The sequence below is a fragment of the Triturus cristatus genome, chromosome 5_1 (assembly GCF_964204655.1).
Source record: "Triturus cristatus chromosome 5_1, aTriCri1.1, whole genome shotgun sequence".
Lineage (NCBI taxonomy): Eukaryota > Metazoa > Chordata > Amphibia > Caudata > Salamandridae > Triturus > Triturus cristatus.
Window position 1 is genome coordinate 177,233,539 of NC_140587.1, and position 14,429 is coordinate 177,247,967.

The 14,429-nt window shown below is 49.8% G+C and overlaps 1 pseudogene across 1 annotated transcript in view; it reads right to left on the reverse strand.

Moving 5' to 3' along the window:
* LOC146830586 (solute carrier family 12 member 6-like) overlaps positions 1 to 12,270 on the reverse strand; it is a 1,160,668-nt pseudogene extending 1,148,398 nt beyond the window's left edge. Inside the window, exon 1 of the transcript XR_014961448.1 lies at positions 12,046 to 12,270. The product of XR_014961448.1 is annotated as a solute carrier family 12 member 6-like (transcript). The remainder of the gene's footprint in view (positions 1 to 12,045) is intronic.
* Positions 12,271 to 14,429: the final 2,159 nt, after the last annotated feature.

The following is a 14,429-nucleotide window of genomic DNA, read 5'->3' on the forward strand; positions in this document are numbered from 1 at the left end:
TTACCAGACTTGGAAGGAGTTTGCGGATGAATGTGATGATGCACTGGACGGTTGGGTGGATCTTAGCCCAGAACGCAGTTATTCCGCCATGTATGATCTGGTTATCAAATAGCAGATGCTCAGTAGTTGTTCTCCAGGGTTGCGCCAACACCTGTTGAGGTATGGCTCTTTTTGTCCTTGGGAACTTGCAGAGGAAGCAGAGAGCTGGGAAAGTGCTAGAGGTTCTCTAGAGTCATTAGGGAGTGAATCCAAAAGCAGTGGTTCAGGTATCTTCCAGCCCAGCATGGTGGAAGAGGCTCAGTATAGCCCAGCTAGGTCCCAGGATAGCGAGGAGGGTTTAGGGGCTCACTGCCTGGCTCAGTGGAGCAGGAGTGAGAGGGTGACCGAGGGTCCCCAGACGTACGAAACCCTGCCTCAGGACTTGGATGGTTTCATGAGGGAACACCAAGTTGGGGACCTAGGCTGTCCTGTTACTCCACTTGAGGAAGATCTCTTAGTGAGTAGAGGACCTGGAGCGCCTATAAACAGGGCTCCTGTGGTTCTAGAGTCTGGCAGTACAGCTCCGGTAGGGAGGGTACAGGAGTCCAGCGTGAGGAGTGATTGGGGGATGAGTTCCCCAGTGGAAGAGCCAGTGGGTCAGGGACTACCCAGTTGGGCTAGGATCCCGTGTAGTGACCATGGTGACACCACTTCTGTTCTGGGGGATCTCTGCACACTGCCAGGTGGACAGGGGACGGGAGATCCGCGCCAGACAGACAGTCACCCGACTTATGTGTCGTTTGTTAGCCTCCGGGGGATGGAGTGTAAATCCTCAGAAGTCCTGGAGTGGCAGGCGATTATTCCACCAAAGGTTCTAGGCCGGATGTTGGAAGGCCAGGTTCGGGATCAGCCTGACCTGAAGGGTGGGACGTCTGTAACCAGCGTCCCGACCGGTTCTTCTTCCAGAGGTACCGCCCCAGTTGGTAGGGAGCAGGGTTCTGGGAGGGGGTGCAGAGGGTGGGAGAGCCCACCTCTGACCCCGGTGCAACCTGAGGGGGTAAACCCTGGGTTGGAATGGCGTTCTAGGTGTAACCCTCGCCAGAGGAGGAGGAACCCTAGGAGAAGAGGTAGGGGGAGGAGAGCCTTCCCTGAGACTCCTGGTCCGCCTGAGGTTGTAGACCCTAGGCTGGAGAACCAGTGGCAGTCTAGTCCTGTCTTGCAGACAGGAAGAGTGGAGAATGGCCGCTATGTGCCAGGGGTTACTACCCCCCACTCTGTGATTAGGCAAGGACCGGTGGCACCTGGGTGGCCTAGGGCCTGGTCTTGGCCGCGGACAGCTTGGGAGTACCAGTGGGGTAGCCCAGTTGGTCCGGACAGTGGTTTTAGAAGGAATCCCATGGGTTCACCGTGGCGTTGAACAGGAGGGTGTCCCTGCAGTTGCGGGCCCGCGTCCATGTTCTATCGCCCCAAGCAGGGAAGTCCATCACGGTGGGGATTGGTCTGCCCTGCGTTTTGGCAGGAAGGGGGTCGTGTTGGACTTGGCCCTTCTGGCAGGTTCACCCCTAAACTTTTTGCTTTTACTGGTGACCTGGTGGTAGTGATTTTTTGGTTTCTGCGCACTATCCCTGTGTCCCAGAGTAAAGTGCGTGTGCACTCTTGAGTGCATTTGGTGAGATAGGCCTGCCCTCCCATGGGAATGCATGGGGAATGTATGTGTCCCTGGTAGTTCCTGATGCGTGGGGTGTGCAGGCTCGAGTTTGGTATGTGCGGACTCGTGTGATTGAATGCTTCGCAATGATGTATAATGCGTGATTATGTCATGTGCGGAAGTGCAACTTCTAGGAGTTGGCATATTAGTGTAAAATGTGTCTGGCGTGTGATTGGCTGGAGCTGGCTGGTGAGCCTGGCTCCAGGAGTCTGGGTGGGTCTGCCCAAGTGGTGAGTGTGAGATTAGCATGCTGATGGCTGGGGAGGAGTGCCCCTTGGACCTGAATAGGGCAGGGCTTTCCCTACACAATGCTGGCTCCGCCCCCTGTGGTGCGACTGATGACCCTAGCCCTGCCAGTGAATAGAGTGAGGGGCTGAGCACATTAAGGGTGCTCCCCAACCAGCTGCGACTGGTTTTCCCCCTCACCCTGAACCAAGAACAAAGGGAAAAGGTGTATAAGAAGGGTCTGTGTCCCCTTACAATTTGTTCTCTTCCAGGATCCTATCTGAGGGGGGCTGCTGTAGCTGGACCAGAGGACCGCCACTTGGACTACCTCCCTGCCTGGAGGCCCAGTGAGCTGGCTCTGGGTCCAGCCTTGCCCCCCCTGCCTTGCTGCATACAGGGGAGAACTTTGCTGGACTTTGGTATTCTCCCCTGGAGCGCCTGGAGGTGCTTTTGACTTGTAGCGCTGGGAGTGCTTTGTTTGGGACCCCGGTACAAAAGGGGGTGGTGATGGACGGAGCATCAGAACCAATCAAACACTCACACCCAGTCAACAGATCTGGGTTTGATCCATCACCGTTCTTTAGCCCACTCTGCCACCCCAGTTCAGACATGGCCATATGCAAATCAGTCTGACCCTGTGCCTCATGGGAACAGTCCCGCCCGAACTGCCAAGCCATGCCTTCCCTGGACCGGAAACAAGCTTCCTAGGACTGGTTTCTGGCATTTCAGCCGTCTTCAGCCAGGCGTACTTGAATCCAGTGGCAAAGTGAGCAAGGGACTCACGTCTGAGCATACCCTGCCAACTTATGGCGAACAAAGCGGTACAAAAGGGGGTGGTGATGGACGGAGCATCAGAACCAATGAAACACTCGCACCCAGTCAACAGATCTGGGTTTGATCCATCACCGTTCTTTAGCCCACTCTGCCACCCCAGTTCAGACATGGCCATATGTAAATCCGTCTGACCCTGTGCCTCATGGGAACAGTCCAGCCCGAACTGCCAAGCCATGCCTTCCCTGGACCGGAAACAAGCTTCCTAGGACCGGTTTCTGGCATTTCAGCCGTCTTCAGCCAGGCTTGCTTGAATCCAGTGGCAAAGTGAGCAAGGGACTCACGTCTGAGCATACCCTGCCAACGTATGGCGAACAAAGCGGTACAAAAGGGGGTGGTGATGGACGGAGCATCAGAACCACTCCCAGCGTCGAGGAGCGCTTTCCTTGGCGCTTCACTGAAGCCTCCAGCGCCTGGAAGCGCTGGACTTGCCTTTGGCGCAGAGAGCGCTTTCCCCTGTGCCCTCGGCGCCAGGAGCGCTTTGTTTCTGATGGCGGGTGCCCACCCCGCTTAATTAATTCGTTCTATAGCGGGTGCCCACCCCGCTTATTTCCACCTATTTGTACTTTAATGCGAAGGTGGGAGCCCACCCCGCGCTTCGGAGAAAGTCGAGAAGATCACCGCCGCAGCCGGGCTCAAAGGAAGTCAGGCAGCTACAGAGGGGACGGGGGCGTGGCCAAGTACAGGAAGCGGACGGGAGCCTACCCCGCGCTCCGGCAGCCGGACGAGGGAAGCCCCACGGAAGGAGAGTCCGCGCCGGGACCAAGAAGTGAAGACGGACGGCGGCTTCACCAGCGGGGCTCCCGTGTGTGGTGAGAGCCCCGCGGGTGTGTGTAGAGTCCGGAGGAGTCCCTGCCGAGTCCCGGGTCCCAGGAGGGGGCCCGGGTGAATCTCCAGTCACCGCTGCAGAGGGAACGCCGCCTCCCAGACAGACGGTGAGTGCGGGCGTCCCTGCTCCGGGCATTGTGTGATTAAGAGCCCCGAGAGGGCTCCAACTGCGAGGGGGCATTTCTATGGTGCCGGCACAAGGCACGGGGGCAGTACGAGTGTCGGGCGGCCCCGGAAGGCAGCGGGCCACCCCAACGTGTTCCCGAGCCCCGAGGCTCCAACTACGGGGGCAGTTTCATTTTGCTGACTGGTAAGAGCGGCTCCTGAAGGCAGCGGGCCGCTCCAACGTTCCCCCCCATTTGGTCCAGAGCCCACGAGGCTCCCACGCCGGGCATTGTTGTTTCTGAGCGCTCGGGCGCTCCAACGTTGGGGGTACATTGTTCTTGAGCCACGAAGGCTCTAGGGGGCATCTCTTGTGGTTAGAGCCCAGAGAGGCTCCACGTGACTGCTATATTTGTTTTAAAAGGCACAGTGGTGCCCACGCTCATTTTCCCAGCTGCCCAGCACTTAGTGGGCAGCTGCAACGTGTAGGTTGTGCCTTGTGCGCCCTGGTTTGCGCAGCCTGCGCAGCCTTGCCCTGACTCTGCTGGACACAGGGCGTTTGAGCCCCTGAAAGGCCAGGTTGGCCTGGGGACAGGTTGCTGTGTTGTGCCCTCACCTAGGGTACGTGATTATTGTTACTGGTGTACTTTTGCGCCGGCGCAATGCCTTGATGCTATGTTTCTGTCTAGCTGTGCCTATGCGTAGGAGAGGGTTTTTCCTGGTATAGGTTATGCTGATGTGTTCATGATTCCCTGCGTAATATTTTCCTAAGGTGGTTAGGGTTGCGTAGGTGGTACTTACCTGTTACCAGTGATTACTGGTTGTGCGCTACATTTTCTATTTTGTGCTACAGTAATTTTATATCCTATGTTCTAAGTGCTAAGTTCTAAAAGTGCTAATTTCTGACAGTGGTCCATGTGGCCCTGTCCCCTGTACATATAATCCCTTGTAAAATTCTGCCCAGTGCCAGTTGGCACAGTGTAAATTGTGTGACTAGTATCTCATGTGTTTTGGTATAATACAAAGGCTATTTTTATATAATACCTTGTGTGGAGTTTCTTTTGTGGTGGGCCTTGGGTGTTGTTGCTGGGTGCGCGCGCAAACGCTTTACACATCGCCTCCGGGATAAGCCTGACTGCTCGTGCCAAGCTACCAAGGGGGTGAGCAGGGGTTATCTTCGGCGTGTAACTCCCCAGCTCTAAATAGAGTGGTGGTTGCTGCCTGGCTTTGGCGCCAGCCCTAGCCAACCAGAAATCGCCATTTCTAACAAGTTCATATATTTAAAATGCCATGCAAGAAAGATATGCGGGAATTGTGTGATTCTCTTTCTTGAAACGAGAAGGGAGGCTGCAAGGAAAGGAGTATCACAAGTGATCCGCAAATAACTGCAGATGCTGGTTGTCAACTCCTTCTGCGGGAGCTGGTCACATTAAAGATGATTTAGGATAGGATAGGATTGGATAGGATATATGTTTTTAAAGCAGTGGCGTCTAGGCGCTAGAGTGAGTACGAGTGTTACAGCCTATATCATACACCTATGTTATGGCAAACAGCCAGGTCTTCAATTCTTTCCTAAATACTAGTCTGTTTGATTGAAAACGCATGGCTGTTGGCATGGCTGTTGGCAGTGTATTCCACAGCTTCGCTGCGCAATGGGAGAAAGCTCTCCCACTCATCTCACTTTCCTGATCCTATCAATATGGAGAAGACCCAACGTGCTGGATCTTAGTGAGCGAGCTGGAGTATAGGGTCTGAACATTTTTTGAATGGCCTTGGCTCCTCCACCATAAAATGCCTTGTGGACCAAGCATAGGGCCTTGAAATCAACTCGCCGCTGGATGGGAAGCCAATGAAGGGCTCGGATTCCAGCAGAGGTTGGTTGACCTCTTGGTATGTTTAGGAGTAATCTGGCGGCGGCATTTTGTAATGATTGTAACCTGCTCATTTGGAATTTGTTGGTCCCCAGTAGCAGGCCATTACAATAATCTAACTTGGACAACAGGAGAGCCACTACCACTGTCTTCTGTAATTCCTTCCCGATAAAGGGAAATATCTTCAAGGTTTTAATTCAAAAGAAACAGGAAGAGGTGAGGCTGTTTACCTGGGCAGAGAAGGTTAGTTGACGGTCGAAAATAACTCCCAGGTTTCTAACCTTAGGAGCCGGACTGGGGCATTCGCCAGCTGTCGTTGGCCACCACGAAGCATCCCACTGGGGTTGCCCCTGGCCAAACTCGATAACCTCCGTCTTATCCGTATTAATTTTTAGGAAGCTGTGGTTCATCCAGGTCATAATCTCCTCTAAACAGGTGTGGAACCTGATGGCTGTATCTTCAGGCTGTTTAGCAATTGAGATTATGAGCTGGGAGTCATCTGCATATGACACTAAAGCAAAACCATGCTTCCTAATGAGACTGGCCAGGGGCAGCATATAGATATTAAATATCGTTGGTGATAATGCTGATCCCTGGGGAACCCCACAGGGCAGATAAAAGCTATCTGACTGCAGGCCCTCCCAGTACAGGCTCTGTACTCTCCCCTCCAGAAATGAGGATAGGAGGGACAGAGCCGAACCCCCGATCCCTACCTCCCCCAGCCGCTGCACTAACACCGTGTGGTTCACAGTGTCGAAGGCTGCCGACAGGTCAAGTAATACAAGAACTGCATTACCCCCACTATCAACTGTTCTCCGGATCTCCTCGGCTGCTACAATTAAGGCTGATTCGGTCGTTAACATTTACGTAACCTAGGGGACTCGAAAAAGCTAGTGGCCAAATGAACAAGCAAGGGCAAACCCTTTAGGTTTGCATGCCCAAATGTACTTAAATTATTGTGTAATGTCACTGTGCAACCTGGTAAATGGCGCCAAAAGCTTTGGGAATAAAAACGTGGGCACAGAGATAGAATGTACAGAGACAAGTCTCAGATATTCTATGCATATTTGTGCATGCCTCTAATTATCTGTGTTAGCACAAAGTCAAATCTCCTGGTTTGGCGAACGCTTATTTGCTTTATTCAATGAGACACTCTAAAGTGTTCTCTCACTTTGGGTCCACTACTCGTCGTCCCATGAACTGAAGCTGTGCCTTACTGATGAGGGCTAACAAGGCCACTTCGGATGTGGACATGTCTGTGTTCTCATCCAGAGGATACACCGCTTAGCGGGTTGGGGGAACTGTTGCCATAGGTTCAGGCATAAGGCTTATTTGCACAGAGCTAGTTCCTATCTGCAAAGGTACAGTAAACACAACAAGCATTGGCATAGCCAATAGGTCTCGCCTTTGGGACTATATAAGTGTTTAGCCATGCAACAGTTGCATAACTAAATACTTATAAGGTCCCAAAAGCGAGACCTATTGGCTATGCAAAGCGGCCCTGCGGCCGCGAAAGTGATCGCGATCAAACATTAAAGCGGTCGTGGGGCCGTGAAAGTGAAAGTAATCGCGGTAAAGCGCGGCGCGTGCGCCCGCGCGCATGCACTGTAGCTCTAGGCTGGCCTGGTAGCACTTTTTGGAGCCCTCTCAATAAGTCTCGCCAGACCAGCGCATGCGCTGGGTCAGGCGGGACCTAAACAAGTGTCCCCAGTACTTTAAACAAGCTTCCTACACAAATAGCTGCTATTGCAAATGTGCCATTTTCCTCTGCACAACATTTTATGGGTGTTTTAACATTACCTTCAATGGGTGAACACTTTGTTGCTTTATATGCAACATATTTTAATGCAAAAGGTGGTGCCTAGCCTCACCTTACCCTCTCCACTACATCTCGTACCTATAAGCAGCAGCACTACCACACCTTTCTTGTTTTAACCTCATATACATCATTCAACATATCCAATCTAGCTCCAACTTCAGAAAACATATTTTGGGCACTAACAACCTAACGTTTTTGTGCAAAAGCAAACATTACTAATCGTAGGGGAAATGGCCAGTGCCTCATTTATTTAAATAGGAAAGGTTTAATTGATTTCTGAAAGGCCAAATAATTTTGGATTTTATTTACAAAGATTGGAAGTTCATTCCGAAACTTATGATCCTGAAAGAGAAATCACCATACCCGACCGGCAAGCTCAATTTGTCTGGGGAACTGGAAGAAGAGAATACCCTGAGGATCTCAGAGATCTTTGTGGATAGCAGTGCTTTAGATGTTTATCAGTCAGATGAGTGCTTATTGTTGTAGACTTTATGAGTAAGGCAGAGGATCTTAGGTCCAAGGACAGCCAGCGAAGCCTATGACATACAGCCGTCGTATGATCATTTCTTTGGCTTACAGACCAGACTTAATTCTGGAGCCTAAATGTTTGAATTGCCAGCAAGCCTTAATTTGGGGAATTACGCTTCTAACCTAGCTATAATGCAAGAACATACTACCATAGCGCAGGGATCACTTGGAAGGAATATTAGAATGTTCCTATGTGCCTTCTCCAAAGCTAGGGTTAACAGGGGACATATGATGGGTGAAGGACAGAGTCTCATGATGAAACATCTTCCACGATTAGATCTTTGACACAGGGATTGGTGGGTCACCCACAATGAAGGCTGTAAGCAGATGCTTCAACAAACTTACCTGAGAAGTAAGATCTCTGGTTTTGTCAATGTTTAGGTTGAGGAAGTTGGGGTCCACTCATTGCTGGGCAGTGCCCAGATCATCATGCAAACTGACTCAGCGATCCACTGCTTTTTGGTTTAGCTACATCATGATATGTGTCATCCATGTATGAAAATGCTTGCCATCCAAATGAGTGGATAAGTCATAGCAGAAGTTGAATGCAGAGATTAAATTGCATCAGGGACAAGGAGGTGTCTTGCAGCACACCGCAATAAATGTCACATGTCTACAAAAAGGTAGCCAACCATACCAATTGTGCGAGCCTTTTTAAGAAAGATCCAAGCTAACTGCACAGTAAACCTACGAACCTTCAGTCTACAAGTCTTCTTAACAGCACTTTGTGGTGTACTGTACCAAAGTCAGCATAGAGATCCAGGAGTATCATTATGACTGCATCATCTTGATCTGTCATAGAGACTAGCACCATCTCAGCACCGCTCTGTTAGCAAAAGTCCAGATGCCAGTCATTCATCCAAAGGTTTGCCTCTTCCAGGACCATGGACAGTTATTTAGCTACCAGCTTTTCTAACATTTTTCCTTAGGCTGGTAGAAGTGCTATTTGGAGATAATTATTATACATTTTTCTTTTTTTTCCCACACAAATGCATCCAGATGTTTTTGTTTTCAGTAAAGTGTCTAATGGCTCTTTCTTCCATGAGGCCTGAACCATACCAGACAGAAGTAAGAGTTTCCAGAAGTTCAGTGGTTTTTCCCATCAGTAAAGGAGCAGGAGTTTTCAGCACAGCAGAAGTGTAGGGTGACTCCAACTTAATAGATAAGAGTGAAGGCACTACTTCCTCTATAGCGGATTGTTTTTATTTTAACTATTTTCCATCAACATCTATCTGCACAGGAAGTGACATAACTGGATTCTCCATCACCCATCTGCACAGGAAGTGACATCACTGGATTTCCCATAACCTCACTACTCTCCCTTCCCAGGACCTACTTAATGGCTGCCACAGCGTCGACACGCAGCAGGTGTACCACTGACACACCAAAGGCAATGCAGTCAGTGCCCGTCTGCACCTGGACCACGCTCAATGTCAGAAACCCCGGTCCTCTGCCATTTCATCGCTACCATGCTTGACCGTCTGCCTGCTAAAACCCCAGCCTCTGCTCCACATGCTGCTGCCGCACCACACAACATTGAGGGAGAATTCTCCTGCACTTCCTTCATGTTTTCTTGCACTTACCAAACACTCACCACACTGGCAGCACAGAACACTCGCTGACACAAACAGTCCTGCAATCACCCACACAACAATTCACACTTGCGTGCATGCTTATCAACACCCAGTCACTCACCAAACACGCCACAGATATCTAGAACATGCTGCACGACAATGCCCCAGATCTACTTTTTTCATGGAACCTTGGCTGAACATTACATAGGCCCGTGGCTGAACGCTACATTGGCCCATGACATCACCACAGCCATCCCCCCTGGATACAAGAAGGCCAAGCAAGACACACTTTACAAGCCCAGAAGCGGAATCACCATCATCCACAAGAATATCATCGGCGGCATTACATCCAAGGACAGGTCTCATGCTGCAACATTGAAAACCTGTCATTCAAAGTTCATGTCACAACCAACTTAACCCTAAATGACACTCTCATATAAAGACCACCGGGACTGCGCACCAACTTCACCGACCCCATTACAGCCTTTGTTGCACCATCACCCTCAATGCTAGCAATTACATCCTACTTGAAGACCTCAACTTACACCTGGAAGACCAACCATGTCAACTCCAATTCGAGAGCCCTCATTGAAGACCTTGGAGGCCTGGGCCTCACCAAATTAGTAAAGCAGCCTACCCACTTCGCCGGATACCTGCTGGACCTTATTTTCTCAAACTTCTGCGACATCCAAGTCGACATGCCCAGACCAGTTCAATAGGCAGACGTACCCTCGTCTAGTTTAGCATCCAGTCCTAACGCGCATGCACCACCTCCAGACCAGCCTGCCAAAAGTGGAACAGCATTACTGACAAAGACGAACACCACTCTCAACACCCACCGACCAGAACACAGCATTTGTCTCCCCAAAGACAGCAAGAATTTCAAAAGTTGAAACCAAAAATTGGGCTCCCTCCTCCATCAACCCTCTGGCCCCCTCAAATACAACAAGATCCCAAAACTTCCTCCAGCAACTGGACCAGAAAGACCTCGATAAATGCATCCCGATCTTGTCCAAAGTACCAATGCTACCCTCATGGCATTATTAACTGTGCCAACAAGGGATTTCTTTTAGTACACTCAGTTCAGCATTCAATATGCAAAACAATAGTCGCAAGCTCCGTCTGGTGGCTCACATTCGATTATTCAAAAATTGAATTTACTCAATTCCATCAGACTAAATCTGCAACAAATACTCTTCAAAAAGGGTGTGTTTTAAAATGCAAACTTTATAATGAAAAAAGATTTTTCAAAGGGTACAAAAAACTATTACAGATATAAATATAAAACAACACACAGCAACTGAGGTTTACAAATAATTCGTTGTTACAAACACCTCATGGGCACTAATGTGAGCATCTATCCCCAACAATATATATAGAAGGAAAATGTAACGGATCAAAACAGAAAACAAATCTTTAGGAAAAGTAATTCACAAAGGAATTAGATGTAGTTGTCGACGTTTCGGTCTATAGGGTTTAAGCATCCATTAGACCATCTTCAGGACTATGAATTTGAATGTTGAATGACCCTTAAATAATTTAGGCCACTAACACTGCAGTCAATATTTGTGGACTGTGGCCTCAACACGTTTGTCACAGGACAAACAGTGATGAGGTAGACACATTTTGAGTATTAAATACAATGATGTGTCAGGAAAAGGCGAAATTCAAGGTTCAGAAACAAAATGGGGGACTTAAAAAAATATAGGAAGGGTGGCAGGAACAGAAAGCAACCGATGGCATAGAAAAAGTACTTAAGATTATGGAGACATCACGATGGGCTGACGGCTTAGAAAGGAGGCAGTCAATAAGATTAGGGCTAGGCAGTCGCACCCTGTCTGAGGCAGAAAGTCCAGCGCTGTTGACAACACTTTCTCTGTGTTTCCCTAAAGTGCATTCGTTATAACCAGCCTGCTTGTTTATTTGCTCCACTCTCGGAAGATGTCACGAGTTTAATCAATGTATGCAGTAAAAAACTCAACTCCGCCCCGTAAAATAACCATGGAAGTTGTCTGGGGGCGAAAGGCAAGAGGGCTATCATAGATAGGATAGTAGATCATTTGCCATCCTCATGGAGTTTCCTGGGCACCGAGATTTGTGTATGCGAGTCTCGAGAAGGGAAACTGCGGTACAGGTCACAGGAAAGATAGCAGCTTGTGCAAAGCAAATATGTGTGTCCGCAACCTGCCACCGGTAGAGGGGCAGAACCTCGCTAACTTATTCCGACATCAATGAAAATGCATACCACTGCCAGAACACGTGGGTATTTATGCAGAGCAAAGTGCAAAAACTACACCTGCGAGTCGCCATAGTCCACTGTCTACTGATGGATGAAGGCTTACACACCGAAAGTCACGTGACGCGGGCAGACCACTAAGTCTTATTACAAAGAGCGCACAAACCCGCAACGCCAGAGCCCAGCAAGTGCGCATTTCTCCTCCACGCAGAGGACACCTCGTCCATGGCGCTCTCGACCTAGCCGCCTCCCCTGAGCCTCGCAATTCGAGCTCTGGCCACAACACACAGTTTCGCCTCAAGTCAGTGAGATCTCCACGGGAGCCACCACACAAAGCGCCTCACCTGAGCCCCCAGTTTCGTTGAGGTCCGTGAGGCGAGCTGTCACTCGGGCCAGGCAGGGACCCTTCTCGTCCTCTGCGGGGTCTGTTTCGGACACCTTGGTAACCGTGAAGTGCGGCATGCCTGCCTCGAGGAGACTCTCCGGTAGTCCTTCCTACCTGCTCGGCCTAGAGGGAGGCAGTGTCCCGATTGAGAAGCACGTGACCGATCCTGGGGAGGAGACGCCACCCAGCCCTGCCCCGCGCTGTTTATCTGTCTCTTAGCAGCGTACTTTTTGCCGCCAACCGTGCTCTCCGCACTCAGCAGCCGCCGTGCACCTCGACGCGCACCTGGAGACGCCACCACACGCAGGTGCACAAGTGTACACTTTCATTCACGCAAACCAGATCAAATCAGGTGTTTGTTTAGGGAGACTACTCAGCCAAGGGTCTCAAGGCGCTGGGGGTGTGTGTGTGTGTGAGTGGGGGGGGGAACTTGGGGGGGGGGGGGGGCAGGTTCCAGTCCATCAAGGAGGGGGTCTGTCTAAGAGCCAGGTTTTGAGGTTGCTTGCGAAGACTGGGAGCGATGTTGTCTGTCTGAGGTGGAGCGGAAGGGCGTTCCAGGCTTTGGCCGCGAGGAAGGAGAAGGCGCGGCCTCCCGATCTGGTCTTTCTGGTGCAGGGGACCACTGCGTAGGAGAGCTGGGCTGATCGTAGGGTCCTTTTGGGTGTGTGGAATTTGAGTCGGCCTTCAGGTATGCTGGTCCGGTGTCGTGGAGGGCCTTGTGAGCGTGGGTTAGCATCTTGAAGGTGACTCTAGCTTCGATGATGAGTTCGCAGGTGCTGGGAGATGTGGCAGTGTCTTGGCAGGTTGAGGACCAGTCTTGCGGCGGCGTTTTGGATGATTCACGCGTACGTGCTATCATGTTATATGTGCTGGGCGACTGAAGAAAAGATCTCACTGTTAACACGAACACAGGTGGAATGCACCTCGAGCATTCACGCTCATCAGTTCTCAGTTCCGATTCACACCTCGTGATGGCTCCGCCGAGGGATCCACCTGCATTTGACAGAACTGGCACACTCTTGGTTACAGGCCCGTTTTGAATAGGTAGAATGGCAGTTGTCGCCAAGCGCACAACCAGGGGCTTTGCTACAGCACCACAGATAGCAAACATCCAGTCATATGTCAGGCACCAACAGATAGGGTGCCCTGATGCCTCGGTTTTCACGGACAGTCATGGTTTTCAGTGGACTGTTCAGGCGTCCCAAGGTTTTTCTTAATTTTAAATACTCTTTTCTTTCAGGCAGCACAGAAGGCAGCCAGCTGCGTGCGCCCAGCAGAGGTGAGACAGAGTGAGCAGGCAGGGCCGGTCCTACTATTTGTAGGGTCCTGGGCAGGATAGGAACATGCCGGGCCCCTCTAATTTGCATAAGATGTAATGTCACAGGGAGTGATGTCATAGGAAGTGTCAACTGACCATTCATTTTCTGGCACTGTTAAAGCAGCTTTGCAAGAAGCTACTTCTCTAATGTGGATATCACAGAGATGGCTCCAAATACAAACAATAGCCCTAATAAAATAAGTGCAAATGTTTTAAAGCTCTATTAAGTAGAAATACAACACGTCAAACTGGGTTGAAATAAAGGCCTTTATCTCTCCAAAACTGATGTTGCCAGATTAGTGCATGATTAAAATTCTAAGACATATTGTCCTATAGCTACACAGTGGGTCTTCAAGTGATTCCCAGATGCTCCTATTGCACCAGTGAAGTTCAAGGTTAAGGCATTTGGTTTTAGCAGGTATGGTCATCAGCACAAAGGGATACATGCTGGTTCGGGTGAGCAACCTGCAAATGCTCCAGTAAACAATAGAAAGCAATGATTTCAGAAAAATAAGAAGATGAGATGGCATGCATAAGTGGGGTGGCTAATATATTGGCAGTCAGAAGGTGCACCGAAAGCTGGACCAGTCCCAAAAATTGAATGCCTAAATCCAGCAACTACTCTCGAACTTCATTTTTAAGAGATTAAAAGAGCTGAAGTAACTTAAAGATGTAAAGATGAGATGGCTAAATGGGACAAAAATGTGTAGAAAGGGAAAAAAATGCCAAAAGCAACAAAGAGAGCCAGACTCTAGACAGACAAGTAGTAAATTAAGGCAACAAAACAAGAGGGCTTTATTATAGCAGACTCAGTGCAGTTTTCCCTTACAATGCAAAGAAATCTAGCAATGTGGAATAGGTTGGGGAGGTGGTGTTTCAATTTCATTATGAAGCTCCCATAATCCCAGAGGTTTGCAGTTTTAAAGATTTTAAGTCACATTTTAAGTCGCATGTCCTTTAAATATCTGAGAAGACACTTGCAAAATTGCGATGGGTCCAGACGCATGTTACTCGGCTCAAATTTA